The sequence below is a fragment of the Rhinatrema bivittatum genome, chromosome 3 (genome assembly GCF_901001135.1).
Source record: "Rhinatrema bivittatum chromosome 3, aRhiBiv1.1, whole genome shotgun sequence".
Lineage (NCBI taxonomy): Eukaryota > Metazoa > Chordata > Amphibia > Gymnophiona > Rhinatrematidae > Rhinatrema > Rhinatrema bivittatum.
The window spans coordinates 298,133,494-298,154,774 of NC_042617.1; the positions used below are offsets into that span (position 1 = coordinate 298,133,494).

General features: G+C 41.3%; 1 long non-coding RNA gene across 1 annotated transcript; it reads right to left on the minus strand.

The window, feature by feature from the left end:
• Positions 1–299: 299 nt before the first annotated feature.
• LOC115088759 lies at positions 300–10,046 on the minus strand. The gene is made up of 3 exons (XR_003855853.1): positions 9,873–10,046; positions 6,074–6,162; positions 300–404 (listed from the first exon to the last, which is right to left on the minus strand). It is a non-coding gene; the product is annotated as an uncharacterized LOC115088759 (long non-coding RNA).
• Positions 10,047–21,281: the final 11,235 nt, after the last annotated feature.

The following is a 21,281-nucleotide window of genomic DNA, read 5'->3' on the forward strand; positions in this document are numbered from 1 at the left end:
CACAATCGAATCTTTATGGGTAGAAATCCTTAGTGTGTTGGGGAAGACTATAGTGATAGGAGAGTACTACCATCCACCTGGCCAAGATGGTGAGATGGACAGTGAAATGCTAAGAGAAATTAGGGAAGCTAACCAAATTGGTAGTGCGGTAATAATGGGAGATTTCAATTACCGAAACAGTCACGAAGCGGAAACCTTGCACATCAGCAAGTACTCAAACACAATGGTGCAGGAACAAATCTTCAATTCCACCAGTTCTCAGAACAAGTTTATATTTATTCAGTTCAAAGGAGTGAAACTGGCAACTCCACAAGTGAATAGGTATACATGTACAAAGAGTCCCCCGACACGGTCCCGTGTTTCGCGGTGGCTGCATCGGGAGGGACCACAAATATTCAAACAATCTGTGAAAAGAAAATATATATGTAGTGGAATATAAAACAAACAGGCTACTTTTTTCAAAACATTCAAAAGGGTAGTACATACCATTCTTAGCCGTCACGGAGCGCGAGCGCCCTCAGTCTGACAAACATTTAAAGCAGAAAATTGGCGCGAAACAGAGATCCCTCGCGAGATCCCTGAACCAATCACAGCAGAGCACAAATCAATCAAATAAATGCCACTCAATCTCCTTATTAAGACCTCCCGGGCTGACAGTATCTAGCGTGTATATCCATCTCTGCTCTCTCCTCCCCAGTACCTCAGCAAAGTCACCCCCCCCCCCCCGAGATGAGCGGGCGACCACCTCAAGTATGGAGAAGAAGAGGTCCGAGATGGAATGGTTAGATTGGGACCAATGAGTCACAAGGGGTTCATCCATTCTTAGATGTCGTATGTTGGTACAATGTTCAGACATCCTCGTTTTCACCATTCTTATGGTCTTCCCTACATACAGAAGGGGGCAGGGACACTGCACTATGTATACCACACCTTTAGTAGTACCATTCCATCTCGGACCTCTTCTTCTCCGTACTTGAGGTGGTCGCCCGCCCATCTTGGGGGGGTCCGGGGGCGATCTCCTGCACGCGTGACGTCGGGAGCCAGGAACCAAAATGGCGCCGGCGCTACCTTTGCCCTGTCACATGATAAGGGCAAAGGGCCACCGGCGCCATTTCTCAACGCAGCCGTGGGCAGAGAGAGAGGGAGATCGAGTCGGGACCCCCCCACTGGACCCCAGGTAATTTAAAACATTTGGGGGGGTTCGGGAGGGTGGAGGATTTGTTTTAAAGATTCGGGGTGTGTTTTAGGGTTTTTTGGTGTGCTGGTTTTCCCGCCCTCCCCCGATTTACGATTTTGAACGATTTAAAAAAAAACAAAAAACACGACGATAAGATTTCCCTCCCCCCCCCAGCCAAAATCGATCGTTAAGACGATCGATCACATGATTCACACCTCTACTGCTTGAGTCGCTTAGAATTAGGGGAAAAACGTAAGGGCTCGATTACAAAAAAACCCAAATTTCTGGGCTCACAATATACATGCTTCAGGTGTGCGTGTATATTGTGCGTGGGTGTTATCGGTGGTGGGATAAAATGGATGCTCACGAGTGCCCATTTTCCTGGCCTGTGCACAGCCACATCTCCAGGGTGGCCCGATGCTTTTGAGCGCTAGGGATGCACAATTTTAGCCGCTCGCATGCTTTTTAATGTGGTAGCTCATTAAAAAATAGCATCGCTTGCCCAGGAGAGGTGGATGTGTGTGCGCTTAAAAAAACCGGGCGCCCAGCTTGGACATGCATTTTTATGCACGTGATATTGCATTGGCCGGACAGAGAGTAAGAACTGTAACGGCCACGTTTGAGAGAATAACTGATGCGAATTGTGCCAGTTACCATTCAGATTCCAACTTCAGTAAAGTTTATTTTTGGACACTCACTCCTGCATCATTTGTTTGGCACTCACATCCATCAGAGGGGAAGAAAAGCATCTCTCCCAGGGAAAAGAAACCGTATCAGCCCTGCCACCTAGGGCCCTGGAGGAATTGTTGTCCTCACCCCCACTCCCCCCATCAGTAAAAGAACCAGGTGCTGGGAAAAGAGACTGAGCAAGTCGTTGCCCCCAAATGAACACAAATTACTTTATGGTCCCATCGATATTAAGTAGTTGCCCAAAGATGGGGGTTACATTATCATTAATTTATTTATTTAGGCATTTTATTACTGATGTATTACTTTTTTTTTTATCTTTGTGGAAAGTGAGATGGCGTGTAAGTGTAAATATAGAATAGGTAGATGCACTGGTCCAGCTGTAGCAACAACGTGTGCTCTTTTGGTCAATAGAGTAGGTGGTTTCTCTGCAGTCCTCAGAAAGAAACACAGAATAAGTCAAGATTAACCATTAATATAAAACAATTTGTCACTTTTTGTCTGTCACGTTCAATTTCCATGTAAAACAAACATAAACAAGTTGAAACATATGGCGATGTGTTTCAGCTTTGCTGGCAGAAACCAAAACCCCAACCTTCAGCCTTCAAAAGTAATCCTTGAGGCAGCAGTTTATGGAAAGAGAATTGATATCGGCAATGCGGAAGCAGTTTCAGCATTCCCTGGGAGTATTTTACACTGAAACAATGATGTTTTGTGGCTTATTAGAAGAGATCTAAGTACGTACAGAAGCGGTGACTCAGTCGTGACCGAAGATGTGAATAAGGGAACTGTAAACAAGCAAAGACCGTCAGGAATGCCGCCACACAAGCTGAGTTTGAGGGTTGGAGGGCTCATAATGCTAATTACAAATTTAAATCCAAAGAAGGGCTTGCTGAATGAAACACGACTGTTGGTGAGAGCAGTTCATCAACACTTTATTGGTCTTAGATTTTCAATAGGAGTACTAGCAGCAGAGAATTTGGTTGTTGTACTGAGAACCGAGCTGGCGCCAAGTAGCACACATTTACTATTTACTTTGAAGAGGAAACCTTTTCCCGTGATTCCTGCTTTTGCAATTACACTAAATAAATTATGACAGACGTTTGATTGAGTTGGAGTACTTTAAGAGGAAGCAGTGTTTGTTATTGCCAAAGCTGTCCCTAGAGGGCAAACTGACCAGGTTAAAGAGGCAGGGGAGGCCAGGTGGCCCTTTCTGTGTCCGAGCTCTGTGGCGTCTTCTTCTGGCCTTCTGGAACTGATGTTAAACCAATTTGCAACCCCCAAGGGTGGCCCCTGTTTCCCAACCTCATTCCTCTTCTTCCTCTGTTTCTCAGTCCCCTGTCTTTCTCTCCCCATCCCTCAGTTCCTGCTCTCTTATCCCCCCCCCCCATCTCATCCTTCAGTTCTTTTTAAAAAAATTTTATTTATCATTTTCAAAATTTACAACAGTATTACTACTTTTGTTATGGTAAACAGATATCCAGATATGGTAAACAGATATGGTAAACAGATTAAATCCTCCACCTAACAGCACAAACTCTTATTCAAAAATTGGACTGAAATAAGAATCCACCATCTTCCCACTCATACCCTGTATCATATTATTATGCTACACACCTCTATCATATAGATCCATCTTACTATACAGCTTTATTATTTGATGCAATCGACCGTACTGTAACGATCCTTCTGTTCAGTTATCTCCCCCCTTTCTAGATCCAAGTTAACTCTCCCTGTTTTATTGTAACTTTCCCACATACATACTATTGTTTTTCGATGTTTAAACTTTGTATAGTGTTTACTTGTTATTCTCTGTCTTACCCACATTGTTAATTGTAAACCGGGTTGATGTGATTATTATCATGAAAGTCGGTATAACAAAATAATAAATAAATAAATAAATCCATACATTGATTACAGCTGTAACATTTCTTTAACATAGTTATCATTTATCTGTATTTCTTTCTAGGAAAACGAGGCGGGGGGGGGGTGAAAGTTGGCGGTATACGAAAAGAGAAAACATTTTGTTTTGTAAAGCCCGCAAGGCAGAGACCCAGCGAACAAATTTATCCTACCACCGAAACCTGGTCAGAAACCTCTTGGGTATGAGCGTCCAAGAATGTACGCAGTTGTAGGGGTTCAAGGAAAACACAATTATTATTCAAATAATTCACAAGACATTTGCAAGGATATTTTAAGGTAAACTTTCCCCCTCTGGTTACTACCTCTGGTCTCATAGTAAGAAACCTTTTTTCTTCTTTCATGTGTAATCCTCGAAAGGTCTGGATATATCCAGATTTTACCACCATGAAATTCCTTTAACCTATTACGCATAAACATTTGGAACACTAAGTCCCGGGCTGAAGGGAAAGTAAAAGACACAAATAATGTCCTCCTTTTTTAAATTTCTGAATCCAAAGACATTTCCAGAACCTGAGTTAAGTTCAAAGTGGCTTCTAATAGTTGGTCTCCGTTCAATTTTTCTTCTCTGACAGGAAGATAAATTCTATTAAACACAGGTAATATCTCAGGAGATAGTTTTAACACATGGACAAGATATTTCTTAAACATATCATTAGGGGATATAATTTCCACAAACGGAAAATTAAGAACACAAAGATGAGAATATTTTCCAAAATTCTCTATATTCTCCATTATCTTAATATTCACAACCTCTACCCTTAATATTTCCTGCTGCGTTGATTCAACCTTATCAACTCTTGCCTCTAATTGTTCCAATTTCATGTCTTGCAAAGCAATTTTACTCTCAATGTTCTGAAATCGTAAGTTAGATTCTAGAGTAATCTTAGTTAATTTTAGAATTGCTGTCTCCAAACCTTTCAAGGCACTCCACAAAGAGTCTAAAGTAATGACCGTTGGTTTCACCATTAGGGGGAAAACCTCCAGCTGCTTCTTAGTCTTCTCATCTCCCGTTGCTGCCAGGTTCCCTTGCTCCACGATCAAGTTTTCTTCTTCAGTGCTGGTAGCAGAAACTCCTGAAGACAAATCTCTCACTGGCCTGAACTTCAGTCGGTTTCCTGCTCCTGTTGTTTCCACCCTTACGGGTTCGCAGAAGATCCCAGGTGTCGGCTCAGCCTTCCTTTGCTGAATTAGGCCCTGCACTTCCTCTACCTCAGCAATAATTGTGGGAGGAGAGGGGGTTTTCGGTGCGCCGGGACTCAATGTGATGGCAGCGGCCAACACAGTCAACGCCCGCTCTGCGCCGACTGCTACAGCGGCCCCCTCCACCGGCAAGTTTGCTGGAGCGGTAAAGAAAGACTCTATCCTGGGTTGAGTCTGTTCGGGTAAGGGAGAAGATGTCGTCACTTCCCTTACCCTGGCTTTCTGTTTAGTATGCAGCATGTCTTTTACAGGTAACAAGTTTTCAAGGTAACACAGAGAGAGAGCCTTCCAGCCGTTCGTCTCACGCGACGGCCATCTTGCCCCTCTCATCCTTCAGTTCTTACTTCCCCCTCTCCCTTCCGTGAGTCCCCAGCTTGAAGGCTCTCCTCCAGCCTCTCTTCCTTCTCTGTAGCGTGGTCAGCAGGAGAGGGGGACCAACAGTAGGCTGCCTCTAGGCGTTCCTGATGCCACTGGCTCCTTTCCTTCCCTGTGCCAGTCAGATCAGCTGTTTGACTTACGCAGGAGGAAGAGGAGCCCACATCACCACAAGCTGGTCAGAAGGCCTGATTGCCGGCCGCGCTCTCCTGCTGGCTGGACCACAGATGAGGGGGCAGCACTGCCCCTCACCTCTGCGATTTCCAGCAGGCTGCAGGGAACAGCAGTAGCAGTGGTTCTCCAGCCATACCCGAGCTGTCTCAGAGGGGGAAGGGAGCAGCAGCGGTAAAGTTATTATTTGGACCTCAGCAACGTCGGACGGGTGACGGCTACCACAGTGGCACAGGTCTCCCCCAAATTGTTTGTTTTGTTGAGTTTTTTTGTTTTTTTTAATTATTTAATTTTGTTTATCTGAAACTAACATTACAAAATGAATGAAAAAAATAAAATAAAGCGAAAGGAAACAAAGGGAAAAATGGCAGCAGGGTCCCGAACCCAAGCCTCATCCCCTGCCATTCCTTCCCTGTGCTACCGTAATTTTAAAATGAATGGTACCTCAGGCTAGGCCAATGCAGGCCCTGTCTGCCCCCCTCCCACACACACACACACACACACTGAGTGCCTTACCCCTCCCTTCCCTGAAACTCTCACCCTGTTGCTGGAGATCATTGGAGTGATCCCCCTGTTGCTCCTTCCCTGCTGGTCCTGAGATACTTCCATGCAATATGCCTTCGGCCTACCTATAGAAAAAGGCAAAAAAAAAAAAAAAAAATCAAATGCTTATAAATAAATGAATAAAATAGTAAAATGGCACCAACCTCAAGCTTGGCTGGGATCGTTTTGAACAGGGTCTTGGTAGGGCAGGAACAGCTTGGGATTCTGCCTGTTCCCTGTGAACTTTGGTGATCCCCCATGGATGGAGTAAGACTTTTGAGAGGGAGGGGTATGGCATTCGGTGGGATAGTCCTTGCCCTGGCTACTCTTAATTTTTTAATTTTGGTGGAGAGGATAGCCTCCAAAAAGGAAACTGACATGAAACAAAAAACAAATGACATTTTTTCTTTTTTTTTTTTTCCTGTTTTCCCAAACAAAATGAAACAAAGAAATTTCATTGAAATTTCCTGTTTTGTTTCAAACAAAAGCACATCACTACTATTTTCCATGGACAGCTGTAGGTGCTGTGGACAAGAACAAGAGATAAGGATAGCCTGAATATTTATGAGATAGATATTCAGCCACCAACCAGCTCAGAAAGGGAGCTTTATCAAGCTATGATAGGGCTATAATGTGTGTAAAACAGCATATATCGTGCAATAAATATAGCTATCTGGCTAACTTAATGAGGATATTATGTGTGGGGACTGTGTATGTATATGTGTGGGGGGCAGTGTCTGCCTGTGTGTGTGGATGACTGCTTGTGTATATGGGGGTGGGTGACTGTGTGTGTTGGTGACTGCTTGTGTGAGTGTGTGTGTGTGTGGGGGGGTGACTGCCTATGTGTGTGTGTGTGTGTGTGGATGAGAGCCTGGGTTTTGAGTGGATGAGTACTTGCCTGTGGGGTGTGAGAGCCAGGGTGTGTGTGTGTGTGTGTGTGTGTGTGTGAGAGAGAGCATGTGTGTGAGAGCGTGTGTGTTTGTGTGAAAGCGCATGTGAGAGTGAGAGCAGAGCTGTATATGTGAGAAAGCATGTGAGAGAGAGAACCTATGGGGCAGATTTTTTTTTTTTTTTAAATAATTTATTATTTATTAATTTCATATGTCAAATACATTACACAGTTCTTTAGTAAAACTAACAATCTGAAAATTATTTAACATAATCTTAAATCAAACTGTATATATCCATCCAAGTAACGAAAAATCAAGCAAATAGAGTGCTGGAGAGTTTAAACAGTCTAGAAGCAGATAATTGAAAAGAAAATAAAACATAAGAAATTTAATTTCCTCCTATACATCATTTTTTTAACCAATACATTGGTGGTATTTTAGGACTGGGTATCCAGGTATTGTCTAAGCTGGGACACCTGTGTGAAAATAAACTTGTTCCCCTGACTGATAATTATACATTGACATGGGTACCTTAATAAAAATTTTATCCCCTTATTCTGAGCTTCACCTCTCATTGCCAAAAATTCTTTTCTTTTAACTCTTGTTGCATATGATATGTCCGGAAAGATCCTAATAACCTGTCCATAAAACTTATCATTTTGATGTCCAAAATATATTCTCATCAAGGAATCTCTTTCAGATAGAAAAGAAAATTGTACTATAAGGGTGGCTCTAGTATTTATACTACGGTAGTTTCAAAAGATTTTTCTAACAATTCTGACAAATCTAATTCAGGCTGATTTTCTTTATCTTGATCATGTTTTTTATTTTCCTCATTTTGAGAGATATAGTATATTCTTGCATTAGCTGGTATTGCTTCCTTTGTATATTTCAGGATATTCACTAGGTAACTTTTAAATAAGTCTATTGGATTTATTAAAGCAGTCTTAGGGAAATTCAATATCCTCAAATTATTTTTCTTCATCTGATTTTCTAATACTTCCAATCTCTCAAAATGGGATTTTTCAGATTTTATTAAATTCAATTGAATTTTATCCATCTCATCTACCTTGAGTTGTACAGAATTAACTGATTCTTCAACTTTCTCAATCTTAGATTGAAGACCCACATTCTTATTTAGTACTTCCTGTAATGTATTTACTATATTATTTATTGATTTCTGCATGGAAACCAGCATATTTCCTATTTCTCCAAGAGAAAAATTTTTAGGAGTAACAACAGAAATCCCAGCCAAGAGTCCTTCCTGGGTATTACCAGCTCCACCTTCCAATGGAGATGTAATTCCACTTTGTTCCATAGAGCCCAGCTGTGAGTTCTCCGAGAAGCTAGTTGAACCAACTGCTTCCCTCTGGTCACATGTTGTTAAAGAATCCATTTTGAGTTTGGGATCACCTCTAAAGGTTATCCCCACTCTAGATCCAACTGGTGGCTCAGGAGTTGTTGGTGCCCCTGGGGTCGGGCAGATTTTTAAACGAGCGCGCGTGGGGTACATTTGTGCGCACTACCTGGCGCACACAAATGTACACCCGATTTTATAACATGCGTGCGCTTCCGCACGCATGTTATAAAATACAGGGTCGGCGTATGCATGGGAGTGCACACTTGTGCACCTTGCGCGCGCTGAGCCCTAGGGGAGCCCCAATGGCTTTCCCCGTTAAGTTACAAGGGAATATTAAGAAAAGAATATAAGGGAACGATTCAAGGAAAATAGTTTGCTGTAAAGTGGAAAATAAGAAAAATGTATGGCAATATGTTGTGCAATATGTATTATAATGTGTATTGTTATTATGTATGAATGATGGTATGAATGGTATTGGCATATGTGATGTGATAAATATTGTGATAAAATATATATATGATATGTGTTAATGTTTTAAAGAACATTTTGTAATAAAGAAATAATATTGTTAAAAACAAACACAGGTATATGGTATATGGTTACTTATATGTGGATAATACCTGTAATTTACCCTTGTGTAAGTTTACACTTGACCATCTTGTATAATCATGCAACTTTGGGTGATGGAATCTCAAGCAGGCCACATTGAGAAGAGTGCAAGGTTCTTGTAGGTTGATATAATTTCAGTATTGCGTTGGCCCAGTGGCAAGTCTGCTCTTTGAGCAGTTTGAAAATTTAACATTCCAACCTTATATTTAACTCTCTCATTAACTGGGAGCCACTGTAGCTAGAAAACGTGCAGCGGAGTTCAGTAGCAACTGCAATGGTCCTAATGAAGTGTGAGAAATGCTTGTATATAGACTATTACAGTAATCAACAATGGGGAAAATGGATACTTGTAGAACTGTATGGAATTCAGGCAAGTGGAAAAGATTCCTGCGGCCTGCAAGGGCATGAAGTCTGTAAAATCCTTGAGAAATAACATGTTTTATTTGCGGTCGAAAAGAAAGATTGTTCTTCTAGAAACTATACTTTTTTTTCTAAACTACATGGATCCTATTCACGTATTGATTTTTTTTGGTTGACAAGGGGGTAATGAATAGAGTTATTGAGGCAGAGACAGGCAACATAACATGGTCGGACTATGCTCCTGTGTGGGTTGACTTACAATTTATAAATTATGACACAGGTAAATGATTCTGGCATCTGAATGATAATTTATTAAAAGATGAATCTTTTTGCGAAACATTGGACACTAATATTCAGGAATATTTTCAGCTCAATAATCAGGAGAATGTCACTCCAGTCACTGTTTGGGAATGTTCCAACGCTGTTATTCATGGGGGGATGATATCAATGATTTGACCCCTCCAATTCCCTCCCATCAGCTTTCCAATATAAGATACTCTTGTTCGGACCCCTGACCCTCCACAATATTCCTGTTGGCCTAGTTACTCCCACCTTGCCCCCACCCCAAGGCCCTCACCTTAAAACCTCTCATACGGGCTGCAGGGGTCCCGGGGTGTTGACATGACCTTGACCTTGTCATGTGATGAGGTAAACTCCGGAGATGACCACCACTTAACAAATTATCTGAATGTGGCAGACTATTCAAACAGCGTATCTTAGCCGGATACGTCCAAACTGACAAAGAAAACCAAGGAAGATTTCTGCAAAACAGAAGAGCATTTATATGACATGGTGCATTGATGGAGTAGTTGTTCACTTCTTTTTTGATTTTCTGATAAGCTAGTAATACATAATGAGGGCAATTTTGAATTGCCTGAGTTATTTGCAAAGCTATTTTAGCCCATGTACATTGCACCAGTTCTCAAACTGGAACAACCCGCAGTATTTCCCTTTTGAAAATGAGCAGTTGTAAAGTATATACATTACAAGCGTCTCCCTACTTTGCCCCTGATACTGTGTTTGTGCAGATGATTGAACTGGGGGCTTAATTGTAAGCTAGCTTCTGGAAATCTCATGTAGGTATGCTGCTTTCCAACCCCGTCCTAAAGACATTTATAGGCATGTCTCCTTATAATGTGGCTAAAGTACATGCCCTCTGGCAGCTGAACGTGCATTTAGTGGCATCGTTTAAGGAGAGCACTTTTCAGTCAGGCCATTTTAACTAATAATGTTTTTTTTCTTGTAAATGACCCTACACAAGGCCTTGAGTGGAGGAAAATCACGTCTTGATGTCTGTCTAACTTTTCATTCTCTCTACTCCTTCAGATGTGTCCACTCTATTTCAGGTCTTAGTATCAGCCACACATAGACAAACTTTACCTTCTATCCCTTCTGCCAGGTCGCTCACAAAGATACTGAACAGAATCGGTCCCAAAACTAATCCCTGTGGCACTCAACACCATTCTTTCTTCACAGTAGGTTCTGTTTACCATTACATGCTGTTTCCTGTCAGACAACCATTTCTGATCCACGCTACTACCTTGGCACCCACTCCCAAGCTTCTCATTTTGTTCATGAGTCTATGTGGGACTGTATCAAACGTTTTACTAGAATTCCAGTAAATCACATTGGGCGCACTTCCCTGATCCAATTCTTTAGTCACCCAATCAAAAAAATCAATCAGATTTGTCTGACAGGACCTTCCCCTGGTGAAACCATGCTGCCTCGGGTTGAGCAACCCACTAGATTGTAGATGGTTCACTATCCTTTCCTTCAGCAGAGTCTCCATTAATTTTCCCACCACAGAGGTGAGGCTAACTGGCCTGTAGTTTCCAGCCCATTCTTGTGAAGTGGGACCATCACCACTCTTCTCCAGTCTTGTGGCACCACTCCCATTTCCAGGAATCTGTTGAACAGGTCTTTCAGCGGACCCACCAGCACAACTCTGAGCTCCCTCAGTATCCTGGGATGAACCTCATCCAGCCCCATGGCCTTATCCACTTTCAGTTTTCCTAGCTCTTCCCATACATTCTCTTCTGTAAACGGTTTCGTCTACTCCACCCGCATCCACAGTCTTGTTAACTAGCGATGGTCCTTCTCCAGGGTCTTCTTTAGTGAACACTGAACTGAAGTATTTAATATTTCAGCCATTTCTTCATCTCTCCCCACATATTGATCTTTGTCACCTTTCAATTTCACTATACCACTTCAGACCTTTCTCCTTTCTTTGATATATCTGAAAAATGTTTTGTCACCTCGCTTATCCTCTTTAGCAATCCTTTTGCCTGACTTTTTGCTTTCTTGATTTCTTTCTTCATCTCTCTCAATTTCACCAGATATTCTTCCCTGTGTTCTGCTTTTTGGGATCCTTTATATTTCTTGAACACAGTTCTTTTTGCTTTTATTTTATCAGCCACTTCCTTGGAGAACTAAATTGATTTCTTATTTCTCTTACTTTATTTTACTTTTCTAACATATAGATTTATTGCCTTTGTAATTGCTTCTTTTAGTTTGGCCCACTGTTGTTCCACCTCTCTCATTTTCTTCTAGTTCTACCTCCAGGAATGGCCCCATTTTGACAAAGTCTGTATTTCTGAAATTCAAAACTCGGGTCTTCGTGAGATTTTTTGTATCCTATTTGCGATATCAAACCATACTGTTTGATGATCACTGGTGCTGAGGTGCGCACCCACTCGGACATTAGAGACATTATCCCCATTAGAGAGCACTAGGTCGAGTATAACTCCCTCCTTCATGGATTCCATTACTGTTTGTTTGAACAGAGCCCCTTGCAGGGCATCCACTATCTACTTCTGGTAGATTCCACAGAAGGGATTCTCCAGTTTACATCCGGCAGATTTAAATCTCCAACAATCAACACTTCTCCCTTCTTTCCCACTTTTTGGATGTCTTTGTCTAGCTCTTCCATTTGAGTCGGAGGCCTGTAAAACCATAATGTTTCTTCTCTACTCCGAAATCCTTGCAGTTCAGTTGCATGGATATTTATTTTGATATAAAGAGCTACTCTTCCTACGTTTCTGTTCTCTCTGTCCTTCCTTAACAAGTTATAGCCTGGTATGGCCATATCCCAATCATGAGAATCCGTGAACCATGTCTCTGTAACAGCAACAATGTCCAAGTCCACCTCCACCATTAGGGCCTGCAGGTCTAGGATTTTATTGCCCAAACTATGAGCATTTGTAGTCATAGCTTTCCAGTTTTTCTCCCTTGATTTGTTGCTCTTCCTAGACACCTTTTCTACTTTTTTTGAGCTGATTGATTTTGTTATTTTCTCCTTCCACTTCCTCTATTGCTTGGGGGTGACATGTCAATTTAACTGGCCGTCTCCTGCCACCTCCATTCTTTAGTTTAAATGTCTGATAACACTGGGGAACACAATTTTCGTTGAGTTAGATCTGACACTTGTTTTTGACTAATTTTTGACATCTGAATCCAAAAATGACCCCAGTTTTTCTCTATCACGTCAACTTTTTAAGGTACAGGATACCCTCCCTTTGTCCCAAAAATCATACAAAATGTACATACAAAGGAAATAAAAGAAAAAATTACCTGAATATACTGTTTATATAGAGTTATTTTATTAATACAAAGGCTATATATTGTTACTGTAAGTCAAATTGTGTACAAGTAGTAAAGTTCTGCTACCAAACATACATATTAAGGTAAAAATTTACACTTATAGCTTTTCTGGCAGTGTTCAATCTGTGGACAATCTCGCCTGATGCTCCAACAATAGTCAGTCATCATATGTACATCCCATCTACCCTGATACCGTGCCTCCATGACCTTCAAATCTTGGTGGAATCATTCACCTTGCTCATTACTGACTGCACCAAGGTTTTTCGGGAAGTCAGCAAGATGGCTATGCAGAAAATACACCTTGATGCTCATGTTGCAACGAAGCATTTTGTAGCTCTCCAAGAGTTTCTGGAAAATTTCGGTGTAATTCTGTGCTTGTGTATTTCCAAGAAAGTCCTTGACAAGGTTTTTGAATGACAACCAAGCATTCTTTTGGAGTTCTGACATTGTCCCGATGAAATGTTCATCTTTAATGAGCTGCCGAATCTGTGGACTGTCAAACACACTGGCCTTTATCTTTTCGAACGACAGGCTAGGAAATGCCAAAATGAGATACTTGAAACAGTCTCCTTCAGTTGGCACAACTTTAACAAATTGCTTCATGAGACCCAGTTTTATGTGCAGAGGTGGGAATATAATGTTCTTTCTGTCAACAAGTGGCTCATGTAGAATGTTTGGATCATCAGGTTTGAGGTCAGATCTTGGAGGCCAATTCGACTGCACCCAATGCTTCTCATGAGCTCTGCTGTCCCACAAACCCAGAAAACAGGGATACTTGGTGTATCCATGTTGCTGGCCAAGAAGGAAACAGACCATTTTAAAGTCAACACAGATGATCCAATTGTGCTTGTGAAATTGCAATAGATCAATGACTCTTTATGTCTTCATAGTCTTCACAAAAACAAACTGAATGGCCAAATGGGACTGTACCAAATAAATTGCCATTGTGGAGGAGGACACACTTCAAGCTCTGCTTTGAGCTATTGATGAACAGTCGCCATTCAGTTGCGTTATAGATTGGAATTCCCATTTCCTCCATTAAACCATGTATGTTATGGCAATAGACAAAGCCACCGTCACTTCGAAAGCACTGCAGAAATGCACTTTCTCTTGATCAAAAGTAGGATACCTGTGCTCCTTTTTCAAGCAAGTTTTTCTCATGCAGACTTGATGCTAGGAGTTCTGAAACCTTTTTGGATAGTCCCAAATCTCATGCCAAATTAATCAACTCATGCTGATCAAATCCCTTCTTACGAACTGAGTCATCTTCAATTTCAAAACCTTCATCATTGCTGTCACTTAGTTCTTCACCATACTCCTGTTTTTCGAAAGAGGGTAGTTCAGTGAAAACTGGCACTTGAATTTCAGCTGAATGAGGCACTGGGCATATAGCTGATGGTAGACTAGGATACTCTATTTTACATTTATTTTTCTTGTTATATCCTGTCGTTTTCACTATACAAAAGTAATAGTCACTTGAATGATCTCTGGGCTCTCGCCAAACCATAGGTATACCAAATGGCAATTTATCACTTGTTCTCTTCGTCCATATCCGTAAAATCTCGACACACTGCTTGCACACCTTGTGAGGTGCCCAAGACTTATCTTGATCACCAAGTTTTACTTTAAAATATGGAAAATAGGCTTGCCTGACAAATGTACTGATGTTTGTCCTTTGACTGGGAATGGTGAAACTACCACAGATATAACAAAACGAATCAGGGTTGTTTAGGCACTTATGATGAGAAATAGCAGAGGCAGATATGATCTGAAGGAAATAAGTACGCATGTAAATAAAAAAATAAATTCTGCTAACTCCTTCTATACAGACAAGAACTCTGACTATACTTCAGAATATGATTCACTATATAGAGCGGCACACAACCTCTCACCTCACTGACTTATGTGTAACTGAATAGCCTAGACAAGTATGAACCTGTCACTAGTCTCCAAGATCATCCTCCACCCCTCCCCACTCGAGGGAGGTTTGCTCTCAGCCAATAGGAGAGCACTAGTGCTTCCCTTGATCCAGACTCGAACCAGCCTAGAGTGGTCGCATTAAGGGGGTCATTTATCAAAGTGCTATATGGGTAACATCAAGCTAGGTTGAGAGAACATTGCACAAATCTCATTTTTGGGTGAATTTCCTCACTCCGAAGGTCATCAAATCTTCACAAGAGTGCACTGTTCTGTTCGTATGTCACACTCTGAAAAAGTGGCCCCTCACCCCTACACTAATACCTAAACCTCACCTTCAGTAACTAGGTGGGCCTCCTATAAGAGGTATAAATACCTACCTAGTATGAGGGCCTTATAGCTAGTCAGTCTCTCTCTCTCTCTCTCTCTCTCTCTCTCTCTCTAGTGGTGGTAGGCTATGCTCTGTCTCCCCTAGCAGCTTAAAATACTGAAAACGCTATTTGCAAAAACATCTCCCCCCCCCCCCCCAGTGGTCGTAGTGCATTTTGATAAATCCAGGCCTAAGATAGGCTGTAGAGAAAAATCTTGAACGTGATAGAAGAAAACTAACTGCAGTTTTGAAATCAGCATGCCTATTTAAGTCAAAACAGCTGAAAAATAGAACTCAACAGGAATTATGTTAAAAATTGTTCCCCAGTGTAATATATGAGCTGAATTTCTCACTTAGCATCCTCCTTCCTGCTACAGATAAATGTAGCCCATCCTTTCCATAAAGCCTTTTACTGCTCCATACATGATTCCAGCCACCAATGTATCCAAAACCACTTTCTGTACACCAGGTTTTGAGCCAGGAAATGAAATTATCTATATGGCATAGCTTCTCATTTTCCTTTCCATGAACAGGTAATACTTCCAAAAAGGCAATAGTCTTTGCCGTGTGTCTTATCATCTTTCCTAGATTTTGGAAATCTTTTTGTACTTCATGGATACCATTTCTGTTGGGATCATTGATCCCCAGATGGATGGTAACACTGATATCAAAGTTCCTACTTTCTTCTTTAATGACTTGGACTATCTGGTTTGCATTTCTACTAACTGAGGAGCCTGGAAGGCACTTAACTGTTGTATCGCCATCAAAATGTGCTCCCAAATTGGTTCCGCCGATGATCAAGTCTCCCAGCAGAATCAGCTTTCTTTAATGACATTTGATTCTGTTGAAGGGCTTCTGGGTACATTGGGTGACTTCACTTTTAGAAATCACTTCAAAATCTATTGCTGAGGTTTCTTCATTCTCCAATGCAGAAAAAGCAATTTTGAGAGGTAACAGTGGGGAGAGTGGATGTCTCTTCATCACAGGCCTTATTCTGCCAGAGCCCACTAATATCCAATTGTTCCTGGATTTTTTAATCTTCTATTTCTGACATCTCTGTGGGATGGGGGTTGATGCACAGGATGCTGTAAAGTTGGGGAAGGTGGAGGTCTGTTTGTCACATGTCTTGTTCTACCAGAGCCCATTGTAAACTATTTTTTCCTGATTTTCTGAAACTTCTGTGGGAGATGGGCGAGAGACACTGGATGGTTCAAGGTTAATTGAAACCTGTATAATTCCTCCCTTAGATTAATCAGCTCTATTTTAATTGCAGATAGCTCAAGGCAAAAGGAACAGCCTTTGATTCTCCAAATGATAGGCCTTGAGACATAAGCACCACAATTGTTGCATTGAATGAAAGACATTTTGTTAAATTATCACTAATTCCTTAAAGTCATATAGATAAGGAATGGTAACATTTAGACTCTAGCAAAGATTTTTAATAGGTATTTGGAATAATATTTAAAAGTATTAGTGTTAGGCAATAAAGATTAATAGGTAGAATATGAAATCCAATTTTTACAAGCCATATGACAGTTTAAGTTACTATTATCTGAGCAGTAAGGAACTACTATGTAATGGGAGATGAAGTAATTGAAGCTAATTATCTAGGAGTCCAGGGAAGACCTATATAACAAAAGTAAACCCAGGAGTGGGTGGGTAAAGGGGTAGGGAAGGAGGGAACTAAACATTTGAAATTACTTGCAGGAATTTTTTTTCTGTGCTTTCAGTTCCAACATACATTTTAAGTACAATAAACCCCCCCTCAAAGGCACAAAATATTTAAAAAAACAGACAAGGAATATACTTATCCCAGATATAAATAAGCAAGTAATTTCAGACAGCTTCAGATCTAACTTAGACAAACAACTTATCCAGTTAAGTCTCAATATTGCTACCTAGCTAGATAAGTTATCCGGCTAAGTAGTACCACCCCAATCTGCCCACTGCCCCCAACAAAGTTCTTCGGCTAAGAGATAGCTGGATAAGTGACTTATCTGGCTATCTAATGGCCGCTGAATTTAAGAGGATATTCAGCGGTCTCTTAGATATCCGGATAAGACCTACTTATCCGAATATCTTCTGCTTAAATATCAGGCCCTCTGCATTTATAATAAACTATTTACATGAAAAAGGACATTGAAAATATAGTCTCTGAGGTAAAAATATCACAAAATATCACAACTCTACTATAAAACAAAAAAACAAATTTGAAATGCATATAGTATGAGACGGATTAAAATGCATGTTGGGTGTGGGTTTTGCCCTCAGAAAGCCCAGAGTAAACTGAATTACAATTACAATATAGTAAACCTCCCATACTAAAAGAGCACTAATTGCCAGCACTCAAACAAGAAAAACCATAACTATGAAAATGTAACACTGCAAATATTATACTAGGTCCTAAACACGTCTTATTAGGAAAACAGAACAAGCCATCTTGCTATAGATCTCTACACAGAAACTACAAACTGGCAGAATACCTCACCTCCGTCACACATGCAGAGCACAGACATACTCTCACCAAATACAAAATAAAGAGACCATAAAGTATAAACAGAAATATGTAGTCAAAACTGAACTGGAAACTGCAACAAGCCACACTGTATGCAGTGCAACAATGGAAAAATAGAAATACTATTCCTCACAACAATAAAATCAATGAATATAAAGCATCAATTATAACATTAAACATATACAAATAAAAAGAATAAATATTTCAAAATAGCTGATGAATAGAATAACAGCCAGTAATTAAAAACTCATACAAAAATTGTAAACAATTTCACTAACATCAATGAAATATTTCAAAATGGCAGACACATCAAATACCCAATAATTAAAACTAATACGGATTTTAAAAGATCACCTCTTTTTATACCTGGGAAATTTGATTTCTAGTTACCTTGGGACTGCCATGGATTAGTACGGGGAAAAAGGAAGGGGAACTTTTTTCTCTCATACCCACACACACATATGTTCATTCTTTCTCGCACACCCCCACACTCACAAATGCTCTCACACATGCTCTTTCACACACAAACACATGCTGTCACACAAGTGCTTTCACACACACCCATGCACATGCTTTCTCAAACATACACACATGCTCTCTTACAAACACGCAAACCCTCTACTTCACTCACACATGCTGTAAATCAGACTGTCTCTCGCGTTTTTGGCTGTGGGTGGGATGAGCTCAGCAGGCCTCTCATTTTCTTCTGCTGCCAGCAGCTGCTGGGACTCTCTCTTCTTCAGCTACTCGTGGGTTGGGCTCCTTTCTTCTTCAGTTGCCGGTGAGGTGGACTCTTCTGACAGCCCGGGGGTCCTCCTTTCCTCTTTTGCTGATGGTGGCCCCTGGGGCCCTCTTCTCTTCTTTCACTGCCAGCGGGGCCTCTTTTATTTTTCAGCCGCTGGTAGCACTGGCAGCTGGGCCTCTTCTTTTCCTCAACCCCACAGGAATGTCATCTCTCTACGCCACCGCGGGGATCTTCTTCTAGCCGGTGGGAGGTGAGATCCCTGTGGGCAACTGGGCATATCATTAAATTATGTGTACGGTGGCAAAATGAGGCAACCACTGGAGGAGCATTTTGCCGCTCCAAACTTATTGCCTAATTACAAAACCATCCCCGAGCCAAGGCAAGTACCTGAAACCAATAGGAGAGCTGATCCAGTAAGCACGTTTAGGGGCCAATGCTATAAAACGTGCACTAAAATACATTTAACGTGCGAGTCAATGCAGCTGGAGAAAGGAACACAGGAGCCAGGTCCAACCACACCTGCTGCAGCAGCATGAAGCAAGGGATGAGAAGGGCATTATACACGCCAGCCAATCCGGCTGGATCTAATAGGTCCAATAGGTAAAACGCCCCTTAACATTTTACACAAAGTTTTATTGTGTGCATAATAAAATTTTGCCACACTACCTTGACCATGGTAGTAGCGTGCATGTGAACAACGAACATCTATGCTGTGTATAAGGGACCTATGGTTTCCCCTTACTATAGGCTGGGGAGGTTCACTGAGGAAATAAGTGAGAGGTTTGGGGTTTTCTCCCTCATGTGGCAACATGCGGATGGGATGTCCCAGCTGCTTTTCACCCTAATGCACCTGCTATCCTAATGGAGTTTTACTTTGGAACTTGAGTTAACAGGTTGTGATTTTTAGTTAGACTTTCAAGCAGCTAGGAACTTGCTGCTTCCTGCTGTGTAATTTTTTTTCCCTAATTTATGAGAAAGGAGTAAGGAGGTTTTCCCATTTAGGAGCCAGCCTCTGCTACCTCTCAATCCAGCCTTTAAGCTTCTTTTTGGGCTCTCTTAAGCCAGTTTTTGAGAATTCCCTGGGAGAGCCTTGGTCCCTCTTCACAGTGGATTTGAGTGTCTGCTATGTAAGGTTAGATCAGATGTAAGGGAGGATTCTGGCAGTCTTTTGTCCCTCCTCCAGAGGATTTAAGCTGTCTGGTGACCCAATGCAGAGGAATTATATTTTTGCATTAACTGTCTTTTTGCACTCTCTCTTCTGTCTGGAGATAAGGAAGGTTTATTCCACCCTTCCTGCTTCTTGCTTGATTTTTTTCCACTTTGAGTTTATCTAATATTTTTTTCCACTTGGGCCTGATAACCATGGTACCTGGGAATCAGTATACCAAACCCTTGGAAGAGGGAAGTCTTTCATCCAGAAAGATGCAGAGCTGTTCCAAATTCCATCTGAAGCAAGGGATCTCAGTAAAGTGCACTACCAGGAGAACAAAGCAAATACAATGTAAAGGTAACAAGAACTTTGATGCTATTGAGGGAAATCTTACATGAAGGGGTGAGAAGTGCCCACCATGCACTGCCTAAGGAGATAACAGAATCAAGAAAGAGAGTGAAGTACCCTTCTGGTGCTGTCTGAGCAATTAAAGGATGCCTAAAGGATTTCTTGGAAGATACGAAATCTGGGACTAAGTTCTGATTACATTTGGGACTGTATACTTTCTAACCATTTTCAGTGGGAAGATTTAAGAAGCAAAAGGTGAATTTTAAACGCTTGACATGTGCATTAATTAAGGGGGATGCACGATTATGTCAGGCTCGCGCACGCCAAGCGGATTTTAAAAAGCCACCCAGATACGTGCATAAATGCCGCGGAGTGCACATCTCGGAGGTTTTCAAAAAAGGGCAGGGCGTGGTCTGGGCAGGGCAAGGGCGTCTTGGGGCATGAACCAGAGATGTTCGCGTAAATACTTATGCGATCCAGCGTAACTTTACTTTTGCTATGGATGCCGTGTAAGTTATAAAAGAAAGATAAATAGGCAGACCAGTGGGGTTTTAAAGGTCAAGGATAACTGGGGGAAGTGAAGGCTATCAAACCATTGGGGGGTTGGAGATTCTCTCTCTTAACAGGGCGAACTAGGGATGAACTGGTAAAACTTGAAATGGCATCAGCATGCACCCCTTTTAAAATTTTCCAATTTATGTGGTAGAAGCGGCATTTCTGCACTTGCACAAACCCACCTAAATTGTGGCACACGTGTGCGTGTGGGTCAGGCTATTTTATCAATCACAACCTCTTCCCCACAAGAACCACTGTATTCTAGTGTACCGTAGTGTGTATACACAAATCCAAATAAATGGTACAACCAGTAAATCTAAAACTAATATCTAAATCTTTCACCAGATATTTGTAGGCCCCTTATTCCAAGGGTCTGTATAGCATCACAGACTCTGTTATGGTCCAGGGTCACCTTGCTTTAATTTATAACCTCATTTTTTTGTTTTTCATTTTAGTGTTTGTAATAAAATCTACCAAAAGTCTCAATGTACTCTTATTGATTTCATGCTTATTTTTTCAAAACATGCACATTATCCACAGATATAACAGGAGCTCTAATACTCATCCATTAGTTGGTCACCCGACATGATCATGTTTCGGACAAATAAATGTCCTGTTTCAGGGGTTGCCCTTCAACATTTGTACGAGAACCGTCCTGTATTTACTCCTCCAACTCGAGCCTTCTTGTCTTCTGTTTCAATAGATGCAAGAATAAACTGGTGCAAAACGAGCCTTATTTCCTTCCATGTTGACTAATACAACTTGAGCCTTCTTGTATTCCTGGCT